Source organism: Protopterus annectens, chromosome 8.part0 (assembly GCF_019279795.1).
Source record: "Protopterus annectens isolate FY-2018-M chromosome 8.part0, PAN1.0, whole genome shotgun sequence".
Classification (NCBI taxonomy): Eukaryota; Metazoa; Chordata; order Ceratodontiformes; family Protopteridae; genus Protopterus; species Protopterus annectens.
Genome location: NC_056741.1, coordinates 142,588,393 through 142,613,058, shown reverse-complemented (window position 1 = coordinate 142,613,058; position 24,666 = coordinate 142,588,393).

Genomic DNA, 24,666 nt, shown 5'->3' with positions numbered 1-24,666 from the left:
GGAAATGTTTCATTTTGGTGCTGTGTGTGTGTTTTTTTTTTTTTTTGGAAAATCCTTTGAAGATTGATGATGTTTGTATTCTTGCATGTTCTTTGGGGAAACATTTTGCTGCCTGGAAGATGGTTTGTCAATAATTAACTTGACTAGAATATCATTAATTACAGATATTTGCATTCTGCAATGTGGCAGCCAGAGAGGCCTGCTCATCTACACTGCTGAGATTCCCAGATATTGTGAAATTAGTAGAAGTTTGCATTTTAGAAAGAGCATAAGTGTTTATACAGCTATTTTACGGTACAGAATTCATGCTGTGGACACACAAGGTGTTAGGCTCACTGAACTCCAATATAGCATATAGGTTTCCTCTCTGCTATAATCAGCTGTTTTCATAAACAAGCCAAGCTGACTGAGTTTATTAACTTCACTTTTTAGTCCGACTGTACCTTAAAAGAAACCTAAAACCCTTTTTTTAACTTAGCTCTTGTCTTTGTTGTACTTTTAAAGCACCTCGTTGTAAGGATCATGCTGCTACTTTATTTAGTTTCTTTTTAGAATTCCAAGTTCTTATTCCCATTTGTTACAGACACATCATATGTAAAAGTGTAAAGGTCATTTAATTTAACAAGTCCCAGAGTCTGCTCCTGAAAAGTGTGATTAGTACTCTATGACATTCATTGCAGTACTACGTAAGGCATTCTAGTATCAGGGTTTCCATATTTCTATCTTCAGGGTTTCTACATGTAACATGCCATCTACAATTTTGACCAACCCTACTCAGGGTTAGATAGAGCAATAAATACAAGCAGTGGCTTTAGGGACAGGGGGTCACATTTTAATACTTGTGCATGCTTGAAACTGAGGGGATGCATGTATCGCTAGGGGAAATGGTTCATTATAGTGCTGTGTGTGTGTGTGTGTGTGTGTGTGTGTGTGTGTGTGTGTGTGTGTGTGTGTGTGTGTGTGTGTGTGTGTGTGTGTGTCAGCATAAGACTTATTTCTTAAATGTTATTAAACTAGCACTGCATGTTTGTCATTTAGTACTGAATATACAGCACATGTTCAGCCATGTTTGTATTCTGACTTCTTGTTTGACTCACTTGGATGAAGTAGCTTAGAATAAAGAATTATATTGTGGAACATGTGAATTACAGTCTTGAAATAAGTTAAAAATCTTATGTCCTTACACTTGCAATTGCAAAAGTAAAGCAAACATTTTAGCATGTAAGAGGCAATAAAGTTGGTCTCATTGATGAGTTCTACCAGTGAAATTTAAACATGTGCACAAGCATGCACACACTCAAATATGTGAAAGAACAGACACAAGTTATTTATGTATTTACCTGTATCATATGGCTTTTTGCACAGACACACACACCTAGATACATACATACATACATGCATGCATACATACACACAGTGTTCTTCAGTTTGCATTTGAAAGTTGGTTTCCCACAATTCCACTGGAGTGGGCAGGGTTACATAATTATGCAAATGTTATGTTAATCAGCGTACAGATTTGTACCTATTTTTCGTGGGCCTTTGTCCAGATGTTCGATGTTTCCAGGTTGAGAGGTATGCTTAGAAGCATAGTTACACATTTTCAAATACATTTTGAAATACACGTGTTGAAAATATCTGTCATTATTCTCTAACGTCAGTCTTTCATGATTTGCCACACATTTGCAAGAGAACCACAATATTATGACAAACGGAACAAAAATATGTGGCAAACATCAGGACATTCAGCAGAAATCTGTAGAGGTGAGAGGTATGGCCACCATTTGTCCCACCCTGCAGGTGCCAGTCCATGTTTGGCAGGTGTGACCTGTGACAATGACTCAAACAATACAGAGGTCCCCAGAGTGTAGGACAACAAACATTTCCTACGGTTGTCTACTAGTTACATAAAACATTTATTTCATATCAGAAGCACCTTAGTGTCATGAGAAATAGCAGAAGCTTAGGTAATGTGACACAAACAAGCTGTCATATTACCAAACCAAGGGTCCGTTGCAATTGCCGTGGGTATGGAATGTCCTGCCAACTGTCACAATACTACAAGACGTGTCCCACAGTCCGCATTTGATAAGGCAACAACCCCACTCAGTGTTGCCTATGTGTGTGCAATATGTAGACATGTGGAAGCCCTGTGAGTAGCTGCTGCCACCAATGACCTATATGTATCTAGGCATGGATGCTAACTGCCACCACCCACATATGTAGGTACTGCCTAAGGCTGTGGTGACTGTAAGTAGTGTGCTGTCTGTTAGTGACCCACAAACTGCTGTTAATACACTGCAATGGGGTCATACACCGGATATAGAATGGCGCCAAGGTCCTGGCCTCAAGCTGAATGCAGAAAACAGTACCATCATACTATACAGCAAGGATATGACCCCACTATTTTACACATCAATGACAACCCCATAAACACACAAACTGCGTTGACAGACCTGGGTATTCAGGATGATAACACTGCCACATTCAGGCAACAAGTAGTGGCAGTGGTCAGAAAAGACTTGTACATGGTTCACTACATAGGTAAATGGATTGCATCCAGACAAAAGGTGGACATTACCTCTGTATAGTCCTCAGTCAGTACAATAATACATTATCAGCATGGCCAGTCTGGTATGTGCCTATCCAGACATCTGCAGCAACTGGAAAGGCTATGTTAAAACCCACAAAGGTTATCCATGGCCTTCAGCAGCTGTTCCATGTAGACAGCCTGAAATCAGTACTACTTCACTCAGTATCAGACAGGTTGTCCACAGGTGGGCTGTGGCATGCCTAGATGGCAATGTTGTGCTCAGCCCTTCAAAAGCTGCCCTATATATATATATATATATATATATATATATATATATATATATATATATATATATATATATATATATATATAGATATATGAGTATAACTCTGTGTGCATTACTGGCAGGACAGTCCTGAATCACATAGGAGACAGCAAAAAAAACCTGCTGGAGAGACAGGTTTGACTCCCGGAGGCTACCATGTCTCAGGAATGTATTCCCCAAACATGTCAAAGACAGTACCCTGCAGACCCTCATCAAATGCATCAAGGTTGAGTGGATGGGAAAAAAATATCTGTCCCAGGGGTCCAACCTATGTCCAGCAATGCCAGGGGTAACATGTGCTGATCGATGATTCTGTTAGGGTTAAAGTAATGTCTAGGCTTGTAAGGGACCCAGGGCCAGTACTCTGGTATCCTCCTCTGGACCTATAAACCTGTGATCCTACGGAACTCCCAGGTGACAAGTATCAAGAGTAGCATTCTGTGTCAAGGGGTATGCATGCAAGGTTACGCTGTCTGACCCCATTGTCCGTCACACACTGTTCCACGCATATGCACCTAGGTAAACATGTACATATACAGCCATACCTTGGTGATGAAAAGGTATGGCAGCAGCTCACCACGACTTAGACACACAGACACCTAGAATGGAAACAGAATAAGGTCTGCGAGACAACAGTCATTCAGCAGTACTAACAGCAATAAAGCATCATGGCACAAAGGTACATACACTTCGATGTGCATGCATGACAATTGCCAGCAGACAGTACCTTACAGGGCATAACACTATTACACTACCAACTGCCATTACCTATACTATACTATATTCACCCTGTGCATCAGACACATATTAGCATGTCCCTGCATCGATGGTATGAATAAGAGGGATGTGTCACAGGTATCATCACATGCCCAGGGTGTGGTGTGGGGTTGCCAAAGGCCTAGGCTGTGCCATACAGTTGATGTCATGTGTATATGTCTGGAGGGGTGCTGGTCAGCTGGGCCAGGGATAGGAGCTGTGTGCATCTGTCTGTGACCTGCATGTGACAGTGATGTATGAGTGTGTGCATGCACACAGTCAAGCCATGTGCTAGTCCTACATGGGGGTATGTTGGACGGCCGTGAACTGTACATGGCAAAATGTACACTTCACCATCTATGGCCACAGACACGGGAACTGGTTCTGCCAGGAGTGCCACTGGCAACACCATGCTCAAGGCCAAATGTGGTACTATTTCCTGATGGTGACTGGTGTCTGTTGGGTCTGTGTCTCTCACAGGACCACCCAGGACCATGTGCCTATGGCCTGCCATGTTGTAGTGTGGACAGAACCCTCCCTTCAGTAATGCTGGTGGTACTGCCACTACAGGAGTGTGACTCTGCAAGGCCACATGGGCTCTCAGCTGATGCTGGTCCTGACCTATGTCCATGTGCCTGACTCCCACCACATGTTCAGGCATAGACATTGCACCGTTAAGGACTGACAATGTCTCATCTCACCATCTATCCAGTACATCAGCGTAATGACGTAAGGCATCACCAATGCTTTGGAGAGAGTCATGCATGCCAGGCAGTGTGGCATCCATGACCCTGAGCATCCATCTGGCGTACTGTTCACAACATCCCTGTACCTCCATGATGGACCAAAACATGCATCGAGTGACACATGCTGTGACACCTCTGACAGGGGATAGATGGACAGCAGTCTTCCTTCAAGCACCTCTGCCAATCTGCCTGTGTGGGACTTTGTCAGATCTCTGGCTATGGCTAGTGTCTACAGTCACAGATGCCATAGTCACCACACTCCCCTGTTTGATGCTACCACCCTCTGACTGCCCAATACCTGTGGCTGCTGGGGACGGGGTATGTGTGGGCATACTGACTATGCATGGGGACATTGGGGATGGATGTCAGATGTCAACCAATGGGACAGATTCAGCCCCCAACTAACCCACCTGTGCCTCACAATGGACACCATTATCATCAGAGTCTGATGAAACACTGACATCAAGTTGTGAGGGGGACACACTCCAAACCCCATGGTCACCTGTGAGGGGAAGACAACATGACTGCATTAATTCCTGCACTATAATGTTTGCTGATCAACACATGCACACACACACACACACACACACACACACACACACACACACACACACACACACACACACACACACACACACACACACGTGGGGTGTCACAAAGTTATTATATAGACCACATCTTCTAACTGATGCCATGCACAATACACAATCAGACCACAAAAGACACACTCTAGACAGGCCCTCAACAACATGTAGTGAAGGTACATCCAGTTAATGTTGCTAGTATTATACACCTGTGAAATATGTGACAAGTCAGAGTATGTAATGGACCTTCGCCTAACACACAGTACACCCATTTGCACAATACTAATGCACCCCTGTATAGCAGAGTGGCTACACATATAGAAAACTATTTGCTAATATGTTACAGCTCCTGCAAATATGCTATTGTGATTACCAATGTGATGCATTGCAGTGAACCCCATCACAAGTGAACATGCACGTATTTCAATATGGCTAAGCTTAACAGTTGTGTGCATGGCAAACTGGCAGCCCTTAACATGCCTAGTGTATAGGTGAGCCATAACATGACAGTTCCACACTCACCAGCTACAGGTTGATGCTCCCCTGCCACACCAGAGGTACCTATAGATTTGTGGGGGAGAGGTATTTTCAGCACACACAGATATGGCATTGGTACAGGATAATATGTGCATTTATCAACATCTGCAGTACAAGCTGTGATACTACCCAAATTGCTGACATTCACAATATGTGTGCACATGTGTGCGTTACAACACCTCACCCACAAAAGTAGACTGACCTGACATATGCATGCAGGTATGTAGAGGATGCCATATGAATGCTACAGTATTAACATGATGACCACTGGAGACTTACTTGGATGCTCCTCTGCCACAGAATCTGTGCCACTCACCTCCATGACATATGTAGGGATGGTTTCCTGTGGGCTGATGACTGAACCAAGATTTGCCAGGAACTCCTCTGTGACCGAGAGTTGTGCCAGCATGGTGCCTGGCCACAGCTGCATCCCTTTGCCGTGCATGTTGTATGAGATCAGTAGCATGGTGTCCAACCTGTTCATAGCTCCTGTCCCGGTGGCCCACATCATTCATAGGTTCATAGGTTCATAGGTTTATACTAGGCTATCTGCCCAAGGGCATTTACAAGCCTAGCCCATAGTTTTGTGGCTTACGCCACCCCTTTAGTATGGGGAACTATATCCATTATTTTGCTGTGCCTCTGTCAAGCAGTGACACTGAGGTAATCCCTGGGGTATATCTGCGATCTCCCATCCATTGGTCAAGATTTCTCTTGAACAAGGCCAGCAAGGTGCTCTGCCTCACATATACCGGGATTTTGTTCCACAGCATAGGGAGTCTTTGGGAGATGAATCTATCCCTCCAGCACGTCCTATTAATAGCCGTGTCGAGGTTTAAGTCTCCCGCCCTTGTGGCTCTGACGGATCTAGATTTATTGAGGTGAAGCATATTCATCAAATCTGGGTTTGACATGGCCTTGTATGTCAGGTACAGGTCACCTCTGAGCAAGCGGTAAGCGACTGAATAGAGCTGAAGTTCTTTCAGTCGGGCAGCATAGGACAGATTTTTGAGACCCTTTATCCTTTTGGTGAGGACCTTTTGTGGCCTCTCCAGCTGCTGCAAGTGTCGGGTCAGATACATTCCGAATGGGGCATTGTACTCAATCATTGGTCTGATGAGTGATGAGTATAGGGAAACTATGACCTCCCTTGATCTAGATGTGAATCCCTTCATGATAAGGTGGGCAATGTAGAAGGTCTTCCTAACTACTTTAGCTACATGGGTGTCGAATGACAGGCTACTGTCAACCTGAGTCCCCAGGTCCCTAATAACTTCTTCTGTGCTCAGTGGATTGCCACCTATATGGTAGCTAGGGGTAACCTTGTTTTTCCCGAAGGGTATGACTATGCATTTTTTGGCATTTAACTTTAGGCCATGGCTCTGGCACCAGTTATCCATTTCTGTGAGACCCTTCTGAAGGATATCTGTGTCAGATGTGTTTTTGACTACGGCGCCCAGTTTGCAGTCATCTGCAAACTTTGTCAGCCATAACCCTCCTGTGTTTGCTTGTACTTCGGAAAAGTAGATGCCAAACAAGAGTGGGCCCAGGACTGAGCCCTGTGGGACACCACTTGTGACAGGCTTAGAGTCTGACATGGCGCCAGCAACTCTGACCCTGTGGGTTCTGTCACTCAGCCAGTTTGCAACCCATCTTGTGATGTATGGGTTAACATTTAAGCTGATGAGTTTTTCAATGATACCCGAGTGGGGTATTGTATCGAAGGCTTTTGCCAGATTGAGGTAGGCTGTATGGACTGCCCTTCCCTCATCAATGGCTTTGGTGACTGTTTTGAAAAAGTCAACCAAGTTTAAAAGGCATGATCTGCCTTTGACAAAGCCAAACTGGGTTGGATCCAAAGTCTGCAAATTCCCTATGTCTTTATTTATGAGATCCATTATGATCCTCTCCATGGCTTTGCAGATAAGGCTTGTCAAGCTAATGGGCTGGTAATTTCCAGGGTCAGTGGAGGCACCGCCTTTATGAAGTGGGACCACTGTCGCAGTGCGCCACTCCCTGGGTACGTATCCAGAGGTGAGACTATGATTAAACAGCTGTCCTAACTGTGGGTTAAATTCCTCGTTGAGTTCGTGGAGCACACAGCCGGGGACACCATCAGGTCCCATGGATGCTGTGTTTTTTGCTTTGGAGAGAGCAGTTCTCACTTGGGCTAGAGATGTTTGGGGGCTGCAATCGTTTGGTATAGATATCTCTCCTTTTGGGGAGGGGGAGTTTGCACTGAACCTGTCAGCCAGTATGTTGGCAATGTCTGTAGGATCAGTAATCTTCACATCATTTTGAACTAGTTCTGAGCATATCTGGGAGTTTCCTCCCAGGTTTCTAACATAGCTAAAGAAGGCCTTATGATTGTCTTTTGAGTCTTTAGCTATTTTTCTCTCAAAGTTTGCTTTGGATGATTTTATGAGAGCTCTTAGTTTTTTACTTGTAGTGATCAAAGGTGTCTTACCTTTTAAGGATTTTGCTCTATCTTGTAGTAGCTTCCTCCTTTTGTTGTAGAGTTTGTTTATGGCTGGGGTCCACCAGACTGGATGCTTGCCTTTGGTACAAAGAGTCTTTGTTTTGCTTGGGATTGCCTTATCCATGCAGTCCTGTAGGTGCTGGTAGAAGGCATTTGTAAGTGATTCAGCAGCTTGTTGCTACCAGGTTTGTCCACAGTGCAGTGCGTTGTTGCTGGTTATGGTGACTCCTTGAAAATAGCACCCAGTAATGGAGTCTCAGGGCATCAATAATTGCAGCAGTCTTAGCTTCTGAGAAGGGTGAGTTGCAACATCTGTACATCCCACCTGAAAGACATGAACAGGGGAACACATCACAAGACTGCATACATTGCTCACCATTATGTACAGACCCTGCACATCCACTTTTGCCAGCACTATCCACCGCTAATCCCCCATCATACCCCCACTATCTATCAGCACAGCAGGTCTGTGGGTATCGGCAACATAGTGGCAATACAGCATGCTTTGCCCTCCTGATCCTGATGTTTCATGCTACTTGCTGCATGTGCTATGAGGTGTTGCAATGCATGTACCTGCTGCACCTATTACTGCTTGTTCTTAGCCTGCCTACATGGTCTGTTGTGGTGTCAGCCTCCTACTGTATTAGTAATCACCTGGTCTGTAGGCCCACCCCTCAGGTCTACCTGGCCTTCCTCCCTCAGTTTCTGGACTATATGGCTGGACCATGTCCTACAGTTTCCCCAGCCAGTGTTGTTGATATGGGTGTCCTGGCACTGTGTAGCACCTGCCTCATGTACAGGCATGGACAGCCATCTACAAACACCATCAAGGAACACACTATGTGACAGATGCAATGACAGTAGGAACCTGCAGTCCATGCTCTCTCCCTGTCAAGGCCACAAATTTGTCCCCAAACAGTTTGTCAACACAATCAGTACACCTCACACACCACCCACACCTACACAACATACACAAACATCTACAGTGGTCCTCAACATACACATCCACAAACAAAAGGGGATCTCTGGGGCAAAGCCACACATGAATGCCACAGCCATACACAGCACATACTACACATGGCCACACACCTGTGTCCCACAACCATGCAGGCATCAGCCCATGTCAAACATGTTACACATAGGGGACTCCAGTGGAGACACACTGGTGTGCCTCTGACCTGGCTGTTTATGTGGATGGTCACAGTTACTTGTGTGTCAAGTGACACACTCCACCATATTGCATGCACATTGCTGTCTCTCAACAACAGGTGGGTCTGTCACAGTACATGTTGGTGTGCCTGACCTGACATGCATGTCTCTGGACTATATGCAGTGAGACATGAGTGAGCACACTGGTTATGTGTCTCAGGCAGGTATGTCCCTATTCATATGCAGCATTATGCTGTCACCCAGACTGATGCCACAATACAATCAGGGAATGATTGCCCTTAACATGTGCACATTTATCCTGTGAAATTCCAGGGGTTCCAGTACCTGTGAGTCTGAGATGATATGGTAAACGGACCATGATGGTCTGCGAGAGATGGCCTCCATCTGTCTTCACTAATCTTCATGCATCTTGCAGTGGTTCTCGCCAGCCCCATAGTGACTTCATTAGTAAAAGTGGTAAAGTTATCACTACCAACATACAAGTGTCAGTGCAGCACACATTGAAGGCCATGCTGCTAAACACTATAGGTGTACACATGACTTTACCCTCATTGTAAGCAGTCCTAACCCTGGGAACTGCAGACATCTGTGCAGACACACAGACCATGGTTCAAAGCTACAGAGAACACCCCAGCCTTACATGGTCAACCATCCTATAATATATTCAGAAGCCAAAGTGTAGCCGGTAATGACATGGGGCATGGAGTTTCCATGTATATGAAACACATACACACCTCCATACTGTACAGGCAGTAAGATACACAAAGGGCACTGCAGGGGTAGTTCACCATTGCCAGCACACACCTATTCAAATAACAGCTAGCTACCGGTCACCACATGTGACCAGGAAGCCCATTCTGCCTATATGAACCTCAGCAACTGTATTAAGAGTTGAGTCTATACCTTGATCCCAGGTTGGTTGAATGACCCTAACATACATTGTAAGATGTACCCATGCCAGCACACAAAAGACCAGAGAGCCATCAACAGTGGAAGTACAAATAGCTTGGTGCAGCCAGCGGCTACCCCCACATGAGGTAAAGGTGTATTGCAATTGACATTACACAACACAGGTTACCACTACAACATCCCTACAGTGTCATCCTCCATGGCAAAGCAACCATCATGTGGTCACATTTGCAGCCACCATCTCCCACAATACCCAACTAAATAGGGTCAGCCATGCATACACCTCCAGTGTGGAATACATCCTCCTGGGGGGTATACACAGCCTCACAGCCCCCAGCCCCTTATTAAGGATGAGCACCAATATCCACACATACACACACACTATATGTGCATTTGTATAGATGCATGTAGTCAGGTATACCTGACAGACCTACATCATCCTCTGCTAGGATATGTATACCTGTCTGGTGGACATCTGCAATACATGCTGTCCATAACAGAGATGACATACCGCTGTCCGAGACAAAGTAGGGCAGGTACTTATTTTGGAGCAATGTCTCCTTAGCTTGTACATGAGAATGGGATCAGTCCTGCAAACCTGCACAACAAACACTAAGCTTATATTGTCTACATCCACTACAGACAGTCATCTCTCCTACTGCACATATGTCTGCAACAGCACAGGAAACACCTGCAGCTGCTCACTTGTGGTGCTCAAAGACACCAGCTATACTAGTGCTGTTGGTATAGCATATTGGATGTCTAACACTGACAGTGTAGGCTTCACCCCCTGTCTTCCCCATCAGTATATCAGGATATCTACAGTACCTCCCCCATCTCCTATATGTAGGGAATAGGTCACCACTGCCATGTGAAAGTCATGGCACACATCTGCTATGGGAGCCTATCACATCATAGGATGCATCCTACATGACCTCAAGCATAACCTTGCAACACCATAAGGAACTGTATTCAAAGGAGGACTGACTGCCTCCTTTGTCCCAGCCATTTGATGGATGACCACTGTCACTCCTTTAGACTAAGGTGGAGCGTCCCCTACTCAGTCACCTGGTAGACCCAGCAGCCTAACCAGGCTGTTCTGCAAGGCCATAGTACAGTTTATAGTGAACCCCATTAACAAGGACATTTGCAACCTGCACAGAGTCTATCACTCATACTTATGCTTTGTCAAGGAAAGGTTCATTTCTGTTACACTCAGTTGACCTCTATGACACAGTCACCAAAGCCATGGATGGGGGGGGGGAGTGCAAACTGCCTACCTTGACCTGGACAAACTCTGTGATGGTATAACCCATGTGACCATTATAGATATAACACTCCCAAGTATGCATCACTCCATAGGAAACCACACAACCCTCCTATTCCACCTCAGGCAGTTGACCCATAACTAGGTATGTACCTCTCGTTCCGTGTTTGGGCCTCTGTTATGTGTGATGTACACTTCTAAGGTGCATGTAACAGCAATTAGCCTATGTCGAACCATGTCTGTGGATGACTGCATGCTGTGTGCCATCACTGGATTGCCTGATGATGTGGACATCTGCCTAGGAGGGTCCTCACACAGATACATGTCTGTTGCCAAACACATGGCCTCAGGACACATACCAGGACATGCACTGTCAACCGCTTTGAAGAGAGTGACATCCCCAGTATTATCACAGTACTAACAACATCCAAGGCATGCAGTCAGTCATGAGAGAGCTGTGGACACAGGTGTTTGGCAACATGACATTTCAACCCAATGTTGCTTCCATTGTAAGTTAAACTTTGAACATGGCCCATGTCATACATAAGGGTATGTCATCAAGGGACATGGTGTATAAATATCCCCATACTCCCTCCATGAGACCCACTATTGTGTATAATTCCCTGTTCATAATTCACATCACACAGCACATGCAGCAGCTGGGGACATCACAGAGGTTCCCCACCAGGGAATACCAGAGCATCAAATATCTACCATATATTGATAGGCTATAATGCCAACCCTCTATCCAGTTTCATACATACTCCTCAGGGGTGACCTCAGTGTGGCATGCAAGGCAATCATGGACTCCACATTGCTGGGACTGCTGCAAGAGTGCAAAACATGCTCCAATCTGTTAACACACACACATACACACACACACACACACACACACACACACACACACACACACACACACACACACACACACACACACACACATACACATGCCCACAACCTGGTGTGTGACAGGAACTGGGCTTGTTGGCAGCTCAGATGTGTGTCCCACACAATCACCCTGCAGTGAAATGGGTTCCCTCTCCACATCAGGCAGGGTAGGTATTTATGCCTTTGCAGGTGTAACCTGGATAACTGGATGATTAACTGCATGCACACCTTTGGGATACCACCTGTGTCCCTGTTGGACTGGGGCAGCAGGTGCTACCTTGCATACACATGGGCTAACATCTGGCCTAGGCATGTGGCTGCTCAGGGCCCATAGCCTAGTAACCTCATATGGTACCAGGAATACCAGATATGGCCTGAGTGCTGTGACAGACTGTGTTGTTATGTGTCCACAGCCATCACTGTCATCGATTGTTGGGTGTCCCCTATGGGCAATGTTACAGTACCATGTCATCTAGCCTACATACGACAAATAGGTGAGTGCTACTACAAGTGCATGTGGACATTCCAGCAATATCTGTGTTACACAATAATTGAGAGCAATGCATATGGAATGTAGGGTGTCTTCCCCACAGATGTCCAACATCTGCAGTACACAGATGTTTACAGAATGTGTACATGTGCCTGATAGATGTAGATTCCCTGCCAGACAAATGTGGATTTCTGCACACTAGTTGGACAATACATGATGGTTGTCCCCAGAGTTTGGGGAATGTGTCTATGACATGACAGACCCCTCGGAACACAGTAATGGTACATGAATATCTGGTACTGTATTCATTTCCTTACATTGCCTGCTCACTATGTACGCACTGCTGCTGAGGCAGAGCCAGTGTCTCCCCCACTACTAGTGCATATGACCTGTTGTCCTGCTCCAGGGTGTAACCAGGTATGCTAGCCATTGGTGTCAGACAATGAGATACAGGTGTGGAGTACACACTGACCTAGCCAGAGAATATCAGGAATGGTTATGGACACCTGGATAATCTTTGAACTAAGCTTGTATGACATTCACAGACTGAGAGGGGCTCACTGGCAGTACATGATGTTATCCGCCAGCTGTATCCACCAGTACTTACTGTCACTACTGTACAACAGATAATCCAGTAGCAGTCATATGTGACCTGACCATTGCTGGGGTGACTCAGGGGCCAGAGTTGTGATATATGTCACTGCAGACAGCGCCATAAGGGATGGCCATAGGTGCTAGACAGCAAACTAACCGCAACATGTCATTTCAAGAACTGTTGTTGAGACCTACTGTTGAAATTCCTATTTTCAATGGCTGCATCCCACATCTGCATTCCATTACATAATTAATTAAATGACATACCTGGTATAGTGCTGTACTGCTTTGTGTGAAGAAATAGAGTGGTAGACTCCTGGGAAATCACAGTCTATCTTCACAAAAAAGGTGTCAGATCTGTTTACCATAGGCAGCAGCTTGCCTTTTATAGATAATGCTCATGAACAGGTGATTGCCTGCACACCAGTCTGTGACTCACACTTGCTAATAGCATCCAGAACAACTGGGTTGCCTTTTCATCAGCCAATGGCATGGCAAAATAGTGCTATAATTAAGGCCTTCATGTAGCCTTGCCCCTTTTCCTGGCCTGTGAGGAGGACATTATCAAGGTGTGGGAGCTACAGCATCACAAAGTGTAGGGAGAAATGCTGTCCACTATGTGGATTGATGTGTTATGTCCACAGTTTTGCATGCTACATCTGGCCATTGTTAACAGACTTTCAGATTCTGTAGCAGTGTGCTATTTAACAATGTGTGTTAAGGTCAGTACGGAGATAGGCAGATGTGAGTGTCATGCATCCTTTTTATTTGAATGCTGCAGTTGATGCTGGTCTATCAGCTGTGTATGTTTGTAGGGGGAGACTGGGACACATGTCCCTTTCACCTGAGCATTCCCTCCAACCCTTTATACATGGGTGTTGTGTGGATGCCCTGTTCTAGGTGTTTGGGAGGTATGTTAGGTCTGTAGCAGGTAGCTGGACATACTGCTGCATGTGTAGCGGGCCACATCTGCTGTATTCTGGCCAGGAGTCAGACTAAGGATTGTGAAGACATTGGGGGACAGCAAGCTGTTACTGTCAGTGAGGGAGTGATGTCAGTAGTTGTGTCACAGCATGGCCAAGTTGAGGGTACCCCTAACAGTCCAGGTGAAGCATATGTCTCTGGTACATATGTTACATAATAGTGCCATCCAGAGAGTGGTAGGTGACATGTAGAGCACATATTCATATTTGTGAAATGTGCCCCACCCTGCAGTCCTTTAACATGCTACTGTGGGTGGTAGTGACTGCAGTAGGAGCAGCCAGTTTTGCTGGACATTGCAGGGCTCATTTATTCCTATGTAGTATTGACATGCATGTAGTTGCTGTGCCGCGGACTGAACTGTGGGCCAGGACTGTGGGTGTCCAGATGTGACACATGCTAGTCATATAACAGCTAGAGCTACTGAGTAATTATTATGGTAGGTGTATTTGTAAGACATATATGCATGCATACAGTGTGTTACATAGGATTGCCATGTACATGTGTAGCCATATGGGTATGGCATGTGACACTGAGCTGTCTGTCATAATTTTGGACCATCAATCTGCACTGCCTTGCCAGTATGTCAGCACACAGAATAGGTTTTATGACAACCCTGCCATAAGTAGAGGGCACAACTGTGGACATTCAGCAACAGTTTGTGTGGTTTTTAGCTTTACCCTATATTGTAGGCCTCCTGTACATCCAGCTGCATTTATTTGTTTGTGTACTGGTTCAGTGTCTGTGTCAGAGCCCCACGTACACTGTGATATGTCCTAGTATATATAGAAATAGTGTGTCACTGGCAATCAGGATATGTTTGTAAAAACAGTAGTTATTCTCCAAAGCTGTGTTGGCCTAGTGGTCTAATGTACTATACTGTAGTTGACAGCAGCATGGATTTAGTGCTAGACAGGGGTGTCTTTTTTCCCTAATGTTACATCACTGTACTGTATGATATATTTATGAAAGCATCATTAATTCCCCAGAGCTGAGTTGGTCTAGTGATTGTAGTTCAGAGGGTCCTGAGTTCAGTACTTGGCAGAGTTGTCTTTTTTCCTTAATGTTACATCATTATACTGTAAGATATATTTACAAAAGCATCAGCAATTCCCCAAAGCTGAGTTGGCCTAGAGGTGTGTTGCTCTGACTGAACAGAGGGTCCTGGGTTCAAAACTTGGCAAGGCTGGTTATTTTATTGATGTGCAGAACAGAGTGTGAATCAGATATGGTAATTAAAGCAGTTTTAAGTGGGTTTGTGCAGGTTTGCGAGACATGCCGTGATGCCAAGTGGCTCTTAGCTCTGCTTAAACTCATGCTATTTTCAAAAAAAAAAGAAAAGAAAAAAGGGGTGATAGGAAAGTGGTGAAATGAGGGCAAGCAGGGGAAAAACATTATGAAGGGCAGCCAGGGATGTGCAGGATGGGTTCAGGAAAGGACCATAGCTCTCCATTTCTTGTGCAGCAACAGCTGTGCATGATGTGGATAATTTGGAATGTTGAGCCTCACACCCCACAGGGAGGGGTGTGGGCAACATAACTTTGTTGATTAATTCATGGGATAATTGATTCATGACAGTGTACATGAGTGCAAAATGGATAGCTATGTATAGGAAAAAATAATTTTTGGGACAGTTGCCCCCTTTTTTAAGGTGAGGGTAGGATGCTGGGGAAGATTTCTAGGTACATTTGGTGAGGCAAGTTGGGTAGGAGAGGTTTTGTTTGCAGTCAGACAAGACAGCAGACAGGGGTGGTGCATAACAGATGAGGGGAGTAAACACCTTGGACGGTGAGAGTGGTTTTTGTATCGGAGGACCAAGTGCCCTCAGATGGAAACAGTGAGACCGAGGTCCCCTCCCATGGGCAGTCACTCCTTCCCCTTTACAGCTCTAAAGGTGACTGTGCTGGGGGCTGGGCACCAGGGCCAGCCTCTCCCTTGAGGTGCACCAGTGTGCATTTCATTATGCAAATCCCACTGGATGACCCAGCACACCATCTCTGAGAACTGATTGTGGGTGACATGATCCTCTCCACTCCCACGCCCATGGGTGGATGGGCCCCACCCCTGATGTGGTTCCACCTGAGGGTGGTGCAAGACCAGCAGAGGAGGCCACTCCAGTTTGGGTCCCAGATGTGCTGGGACCCAGTGCCATGGCCAGATGAGTTGGGACAGGTGGATTTGCAGGGATCGGCCTACCCAAAAGTGCTATGGTGCTGAGGTTTGTCAAAGTGTATTGGTTAGTCATGAACAAAACTTTTCAACGTTAGTTATAACAGCATGCATGGGTGTTCCAATTAACCCAGAACAATAGAACTGCATAGCATACAGAACACAGGCATAAATGGAACAACAGTCATTACTGTAACAGCATGCCAGTAACAGTTATGGCAAAAAGCCAACAACAGTGGAATTTTAACAAGGTATGGTAGTATGCAACCATTAAAATACATAACTAATAATACAACACAAGGCCCAACATTAGATTTTGAGAACAACATATGTGTAAATGAAACCATACTCGTAGTATAAGAAGAATAATTTGTGATGCAGATAAGGGGTGGGGGAAAGAAAAACATTTGATTAACAACTGTACAGGTTTATATTTCTAACAACAGTACTGCTCAATACTCTACAGATCTGCCCTTACTTTACATCTACATGTGCCCTATAGCTTCTGTAGCACATACATACCTCTCAAGCTATCAACATGGCATGGTATGGGCCTAGCTGTCAGAACTATAGGTACATAACTACAAGGGACTCATACATATCAGGGTTGCATATATGACTAACAAGGTGTACTGTGCACTGATGTTGTGTAAGTGTGCTACTGGCATATTTCAACTGGATTTATATCTGTGTCCAAGGTTACTTGCAATGGTAATTACTAGCCGTGACAGCATGACACTTGAGAGACATGTATTGTGCACAGTGCATGGAGTATATACCTATCCCAGTGTCATTTGTAGGCATGGGGTTGGACTATCATCACACATTCACAGACGCACCAGGCATACAGCCATACCAACAGTAGAACATTTAATTTGTCTAATTCAGTTGGAATACTGCTGTACTTCATGCCATTTTATTTAATGGTGTTTTACCATAGTATACCCTTCATATAGCTACCACAGACATTTCTTTACCTGTAAGTGCTGCGGGGAAAATATCTGTTAACACTACGTGACTGTGTCTATACTACTTGTCTGTTACTGTAAATACATCTTAGTACCAGTCCCTAGATTCAAACCCTGGTCTGTGCATGGAAAAATTAACAACATATGCATTGCTTATCACACTGGGCTGCTGAGCTACTAGTGTGTGCTGGTTGACTGATTTGTACTTACAGCTCACCTGTTGACAATGTCTGACCTGGTAATATAGGTAGAATGTCATAGAGGACTGCAGTGACAGTTGAACATACATGCATGAGATTCAAGCATAACCGATATAGTAGGTGAGCTGTGTATTACTACTTGGAATGTAGGTGTAGGCAATATATCCCTAGTGGGTGGGAATATGTGAGATGTGTACAGACCATATAAGGGTGCTGGGGTGCCTACCCACCCATATACATTTGCAGATGGTGTATTTGAGTCTACAGATATTACAAACTCATACTTGCATCCATCAGCGTACTTACATTCAGGAATGTGTACAGCTGAAATATAAAGGTTAACAGAAGACAATCCTGAAGGAAATACACTATAAAACTTTACACATTAACATTCAAGGTTCAGATCTTAGTGCAGAACATATATCAAATTACATTCTATCTTGTTGTACAGCTACACGTCTACACTTTAGCATTACAGTTCTTTATTGGCCAAACATCAGTCACTTCATATTTGCTGTGGAGCACCTGAAAAATTGGATTTCTTCAACAACAGACCTGAATACACACAACAACTGGGAGAAAAATGCTTTATTGAGGGTGACATGACACAGTGGTTTATTCCATTCACAATTCTGACTGCACTTGTACTGTATATCCTGTAGATGATGAATGAACGTTATTTATTACCTTCACATTTCACTCACAGTTTACTTTATTACATGATCCTTCGTATTAATACAGTATATACTTATGTTGTTCCTGCACATTATTGCATAGTACCTGCCATTACACACTTATAGCAGTCTGGGTTTGGGAACATATTCATTGCAGTACACTCAGGACAGACTATACCTACTGGCAGTTGCCAATGTACACTTTCTTATTTATAGTACTATATATTGCAAGATAGATCTGTACTCACCACACTGTTGGTGCATCCTCACTAGGTGCACTGCATGGGTCTCCAGGTTGTGAGTCCTCTCCTCTGCAGCTGTGGGAAGGGAAACACACCATTATGAGTACCTGTCTATCAGATATTCATGTTAGTATTTGGTAGGGCAATGGTTCCTATTCATACTAATTTCTGGGGCACTGTGGTCCCGAACATCTTGGATCCATTGGGCCAAGAGTGCACTCTTCCTCTGCTTCAGGTTATCATAATGATGACGCACCTGTTTACCAGTGTGGGGGATTCCAGTAGTATTGTTGAGGTCACGTGCCAGATGGTCCCAGGCCTCAGATTTATACTCAGAGCCCTGGTACTAGCCCTGCAGCAGTCTGGCATCACGGTTATGATGAGGTGTCCAGCCATGACCCTGGACTCCAACATGCCCCAGCACTGTGCATGAAAGCGCACTCCCTCTCTGACTCCAGCCATAGCTCCTGCAGTGATAAAACTCCAACAGGTTCTGGCTGTATTCCCACTTGTGCATTTTAAATAAGGCTGTTTTCCCAACTTTGCTGCCATTGACCATTTTTAAAAATGCTTAGCTCTGCTTAGCACCATGCAAACCTGCTGAGCTGAGCAGTACTTAAACAGGGGAGTGCTCAGCAATGCTTAGCAGTGTGCAAACCCGCTTAGCTGAGCTAAGGACTGCTTTAAGTCAAAGTGCTTGACAATGCTTAAACCAGCTAAGTGGAGCTGAGCATTGCTAAGCATTACTAAGATGGGTCCTGTTTAAGCATTGATTAGCTTGGCTTAGCAGTGCTTAGCAAAACTTAGCTAAGTGAAAACAAGATTCTTAATTAATAAAAAAAAATATTGATATTAATTACTCATTATTGATACTTTAAATGTATGTGTTTTACTTTACATGACCTCACCCTATGTACTTTCGTTACATTACCTTAAGGTGTGACTGTACTGTATTGGACACTTGTGTTTCACTGGAGGTTTTCACCTCCTATCTCCACTGACACTGGGATTCTGGATCAGCTGCACTAACCTGGTTAACAAATATCAGTAACTACATCAATAAAAAAAATAAAAAAATGTATATAGAAATGCTTTCGATGAACAAGCGGAATGGCCTGTCTGGCTATTTGAACCATGCAGCTACTGCACACAAAGCCATGACTCTAACCATTTAGCTAACTTGGATGGGAAGATTTCAGCTATACATTTCTCTATAGCTTTTCCTTATGTTTAAGCACTGCTGAGGAAAGCGCCGCACAACACAAACCCACTCAGCCATGCTTAAACTTGACCTTTTGTATAAAAAATAAAAGCATCTGGTGTCTATTTTTAGATGCCTGGTATGTTTTTATTGCTAAGCGTCGTGCAAACAAACACATAAAAAAATAAAAAAAAAGCAAGATCAGATTTTCTCACTTAATTTTAGTGCCGTACTGCATTCTGACAGTACAGGGGTGTGTTATGGACACTGTAACACACCCCCTGTGTGACATAAATGTTAAAAATTATAAATAAGTGTCCGAGGACACTTTGTTTAATATTTTAGTACTGTACGTCAATCTGACAGTACAGGTGTGTATTATGGACACTGTAACACACCTCCTTTTTAACATAAATGAAATATTTATAAATAGGTGTCCGAGGACACTTTCTTTCATGTTTAAGTGCTGTATGGCACTCTGACAGCACAGGAATGTGTTATCCTTATGTAACATAAATTAAATATTTATAAATAAGTGTCCAAGGACACTTTCTTTCATGTTTTAGTGCTGTACAGTACTTTGACAGTGCAGGGGGAGTGTTACACATCTCCAAGAACTGTAACACACCCCCTAGCACTGATTCAGTAACCATGTACATATCTCCCCCTCAGTAGCACACCTTCATTAATATGTAAGGCACACTGCCGAGGGAGAGCTGCAGATAAGGACACTGTCCACTCCATGTAGGGCTTGCACTATTCCTACATGGAGTTTATTAAATCTGGAGGTGTGTTTACTCATATCTTATGGAAGCCAAACAGTAACTTTTAAACTTGTGAAGCATTAAACCAACAGTGAACAGTTGCCATGTACTATGACTCTAAGATAAAGATCTCATCAACAGAGTAGAAGGTTATCAAAACTAGAAAATGCAGAAATCAGAAGGAAGGTACTCTTACTTACCTGTCATCAAGTAGTACTCAAAGGCATTTCATCTAGATGTTATTGTCCTCTTATATTCAGCACTGATCAGACCCATTATAGAGTACAATGCTCCATTTAGAATGTACCTTACAGGTTATCTCAACAAATTCACAAAGCTCCAAAGGTTCCTAACAAAAATGATCACTGGTCTTAAAAACCTTATTAATCAGGAGAGTCTGGAAGTTCCGTCCTGTTAAGAAAACCACTCCCTCCAGCCCTAGCGACTACAGACCAGTCACTCTGACATCCACTGATATGAAATGTTTTCAGCGGCTGATCAAAAAGCATCTTTAATTATGCCTACCTCCTGATTTTGACCCTCTGCAATTTGCGTACAAAGCTAACCAATCCACAGCTGATGCCATAACAGTAACACCACACATCTCCCTTGAGCATTTAGAGGGAAAACTATGTGAGGATGCTTTTCATAGACTTCATCTCTGCATTTAATACTATGGTACCAATGCAGGTGACAGAAAAATTGGCACATTTAGGAATCAGTAAACATCTCTGTAACTGTTTCCTGGACTTCCTGATTGAGAGACCAAGATGGTGTGTTCGGGTAAGAACACATCAAAGTGCATCGCGATTAACACCGGGGTTCCACAGGGATGTGTGCTCAGCCCACTATTATTTACCATCCTGACCCATGACTGCTATGCTAAGCACAGGTTCAACTATATCATCAAGTTTGCTGATGATACCAGAGTTGTTGGGCTCGTCACAAAGGAGGATGAAAGGGCATACAGAGAGGAGGTGGCATCTCTGATCAGTTGGTGCAAGGAGAATAACCTTGACCTGAATGTCAGCAAGACTAAAAAGATCATCATTGACTTCAGGAAAAGGAGAACAAACCACCCAGTGCTCAGGATCAATGCTGAGAGTGTGGAGAAGGTTAAGAGTACGAAATTCCTGGGTGTACATACATCAGAGAAACTCATGGTCGGGAAACACCAGCCAACTGGTCAAGAAAGTGCAGGAATGCCTCCACTTTTTAAGAAAGCTCAAAAAAGCCAAGCTTCCTCCCTCATATTCTCTTCATCTTCTATAGAGGTGCAGTAGAGAGCATCCTCACCTGCAACTTCACACTGTGGTTTGGAAGCTGCACAGTTACAGAAAAGAAGGTGCTACAAAGTGTGGTGAGGGTTGCAGAGAAGGTAACAGGTTCCAGTCTTCCATTGATAAAACAACTTTATTCTACAAGAAACATCCAAAAGGCCACCAGAATAATACAGGGCACTATGCATCCTGTGCATGGCATCAGGCAGGAGATATTGCAGCATCTGCTGCAGGACTACAAGATTCAGTAACAGTTTCTACCCTACAATGATTAGACTTCTCAACTCAGACACTAGTCCCACAAGTCTGGACACATATTAAGTCAATTTTATTTATTTGTGCAATATATACTTACATATATTCCAAGTAATTGCAATATGTATTTATTATATCCATAGACAGTATTATTTAACTCATTCAAGTGCAATATTAGACAAATAACTTAGTTATTTCAATCTATAGTGTATGTATTACTTTAAATAGGGTAGTTAATTTAACTCAGGGGAGGGTATTCTTTTTGTATATGAGTGTTGGTAAATGTCTCTCCTCTTTCTTACATGTATTGGGAGTACTATTGTATTTGTTAGTTATGGTTATTCCTCTACTTGTATGTGTTGTTTCAATTTCCTTTGTAATCTCAAGAATTGAGCTGAAGCATGAAATTTCATTTAGGCTACACGTGTGTACTTCTAAATAACAATAAAGTTTACTTTGACTTTGATTTAACTTTGTTACTTGGTGATAACTTGCCCTGAGGGAGGATCTGTGTCTCACTTAATGGTCATTAGGTATCTGCTGGTCCTTGACCTCCTATCTCTCAGTACAAATAACTCATCTGGAACTAGAACCAGAGACTTAAGTTTTCATCAACAGGAAAACAGAACTTGATAGAGAAATAGATCCATCACCCTTTGCCTCCACCTTCTCTGCAGTGAACTACTTCAGGTTAAACAATGTAATTCTATATCTTCGTCCAAGTTGAACCTGGACAACTAGTAGGCTTTCAGATTTATCCTGAGACTATCCTGGGACTAACTGTCTTCTTCTTCCTTGAGAATAGAGGTATAACCTGTGGGTGGGTATTGGTAAGGCATACATGGTCATTAAACTAAAACAGCTTTGAAATGTCTATGAATTTTGTGAAACAATGAATGGTGGAATAACAAAACAAAGTAATACTCACATACATCTGTAGGCATTTTGTTTCCCAGTTCCTTTCATTTGTATCATGAAATGATCTTCCCTATTGGTACAGCACCCCTAATGAGTTCCTGTCCATTCTTATAGCTATTTCCCATGGTTTTGCCCCACACCCAAATCTTATGGAGCTTTGTGTTGGGCAGCAAGGATCAAATGACTCAAGTACAAAGTATATTCAGTCTCAACCAGGGACCACTGGGAGGGGGTATGCTTTAGGGTTCAGCTCTGAGTCCACTGCTGTTCATACTGGTGATGGGCTACATTTGCAAACAGGTTGGAGGGGCAGATCAACAAAGTTGCCGTATGCAGACAATGTGGCATTACATGTAGACTCTGAGCAGGAACTTTAGCAAAGGATATGGGAATGGAGTACAAAACTGAAGGCACATGGAATGAAACTGAGTACAGATAAGATTTGTAATGGCAGCAAATAGAGGAAATCAAAAGGAGCTGAGAATTGAGTTAGAAGGGAAAATACTGGAACAGGTTAACCACTTCAAGCACCTGGGAGGGGTGATTAAAGCAAAGGGAGGTCTTAATGAGGAGGTCAAAGCTAGAATCAGAGGGGCTGCAGTCAAATGGCACAGAATGTCAGGAGTAGAATATGAGAGAAGAATGCCAAAGAAACTGAAAAGCAAGGTATACAAAACTGTGATGCACTCAGTACTGCTGTTAGGTACAGAAACCTGGGCAGTAAAGGCATAGCAGTAGAGGAAGCTAGAGGGGCTGGTGATGAAATGCCTGAGACTGGTGGTAGGATGCGCATTATGGGACAGATGAAGAAATGAGGGCATGAATGCAGAAGCTGAAGTAGCTCCAGTAGCAGAGAAGGTCAAAGTGAACAGATTACAGTGGTTGAGGCACATGTGCAGAAAAGCAGATGACAATCTGGTGAAGAATATTTGATACAGACAGGAAGAAGGCAAGAGGAAGTGAGAGCATCCAGCAAAGGAGTGGATGAAATGTGTGAGAGACATGACAGATGAAGAACGTAAGGGAGTGGCACTGAATTGAGAGAGATGATGACAGTTAACCCGAAACCTCAACCCCATGTAGAAAATGAGAAAAAGTGGGTTGGAGATATTTGTTCTTGCATCTTCGGTCAGCCCTACATTGACTTGTACATTAGGGTAGACTGTTAGGTTAGGACCAGGAATTACCTTAAACATTACACCATGTAGCACAATCACAACAAATATATAGTGCTATACCACCTGGATTTATAAATGACTCAGCATGTCGAAAGGATACCCCAGCTCTGACACTGGATGGAAAATTTCAGCGCTGTAGACAATGAGATCCTGATGCAAACTCTCATGTAACATGGCTGACATCTTTTGGGGGAGGGGACACCGATCAAGGTGAATGGAACTAGGTATGACAGTCCTTGTTGCAGGACATCAGTGCCATGGATGTGCAGATCAGGAGAACACACTGGCGACACTTGCACCTTACATATATGATTTGCCTGGCCAGGATCAGATAATGGCAGATTGTAATGATCTTCCAGGATATGATTGTATCACATATCTGTCTCTGTATAGAAATGATGTACCATGCATTATCCCTATTGCTGGTATGGCTGCTAGTGATAGAATGCCTTAACCCCAACCATGTTTTCATGGAAGATACACCAGGTGGGTACTACCTAGCTGTTAATTGCCTATAATTCTTAGACATAGTGAATGTAGGATAATCTAATCTGCATGATG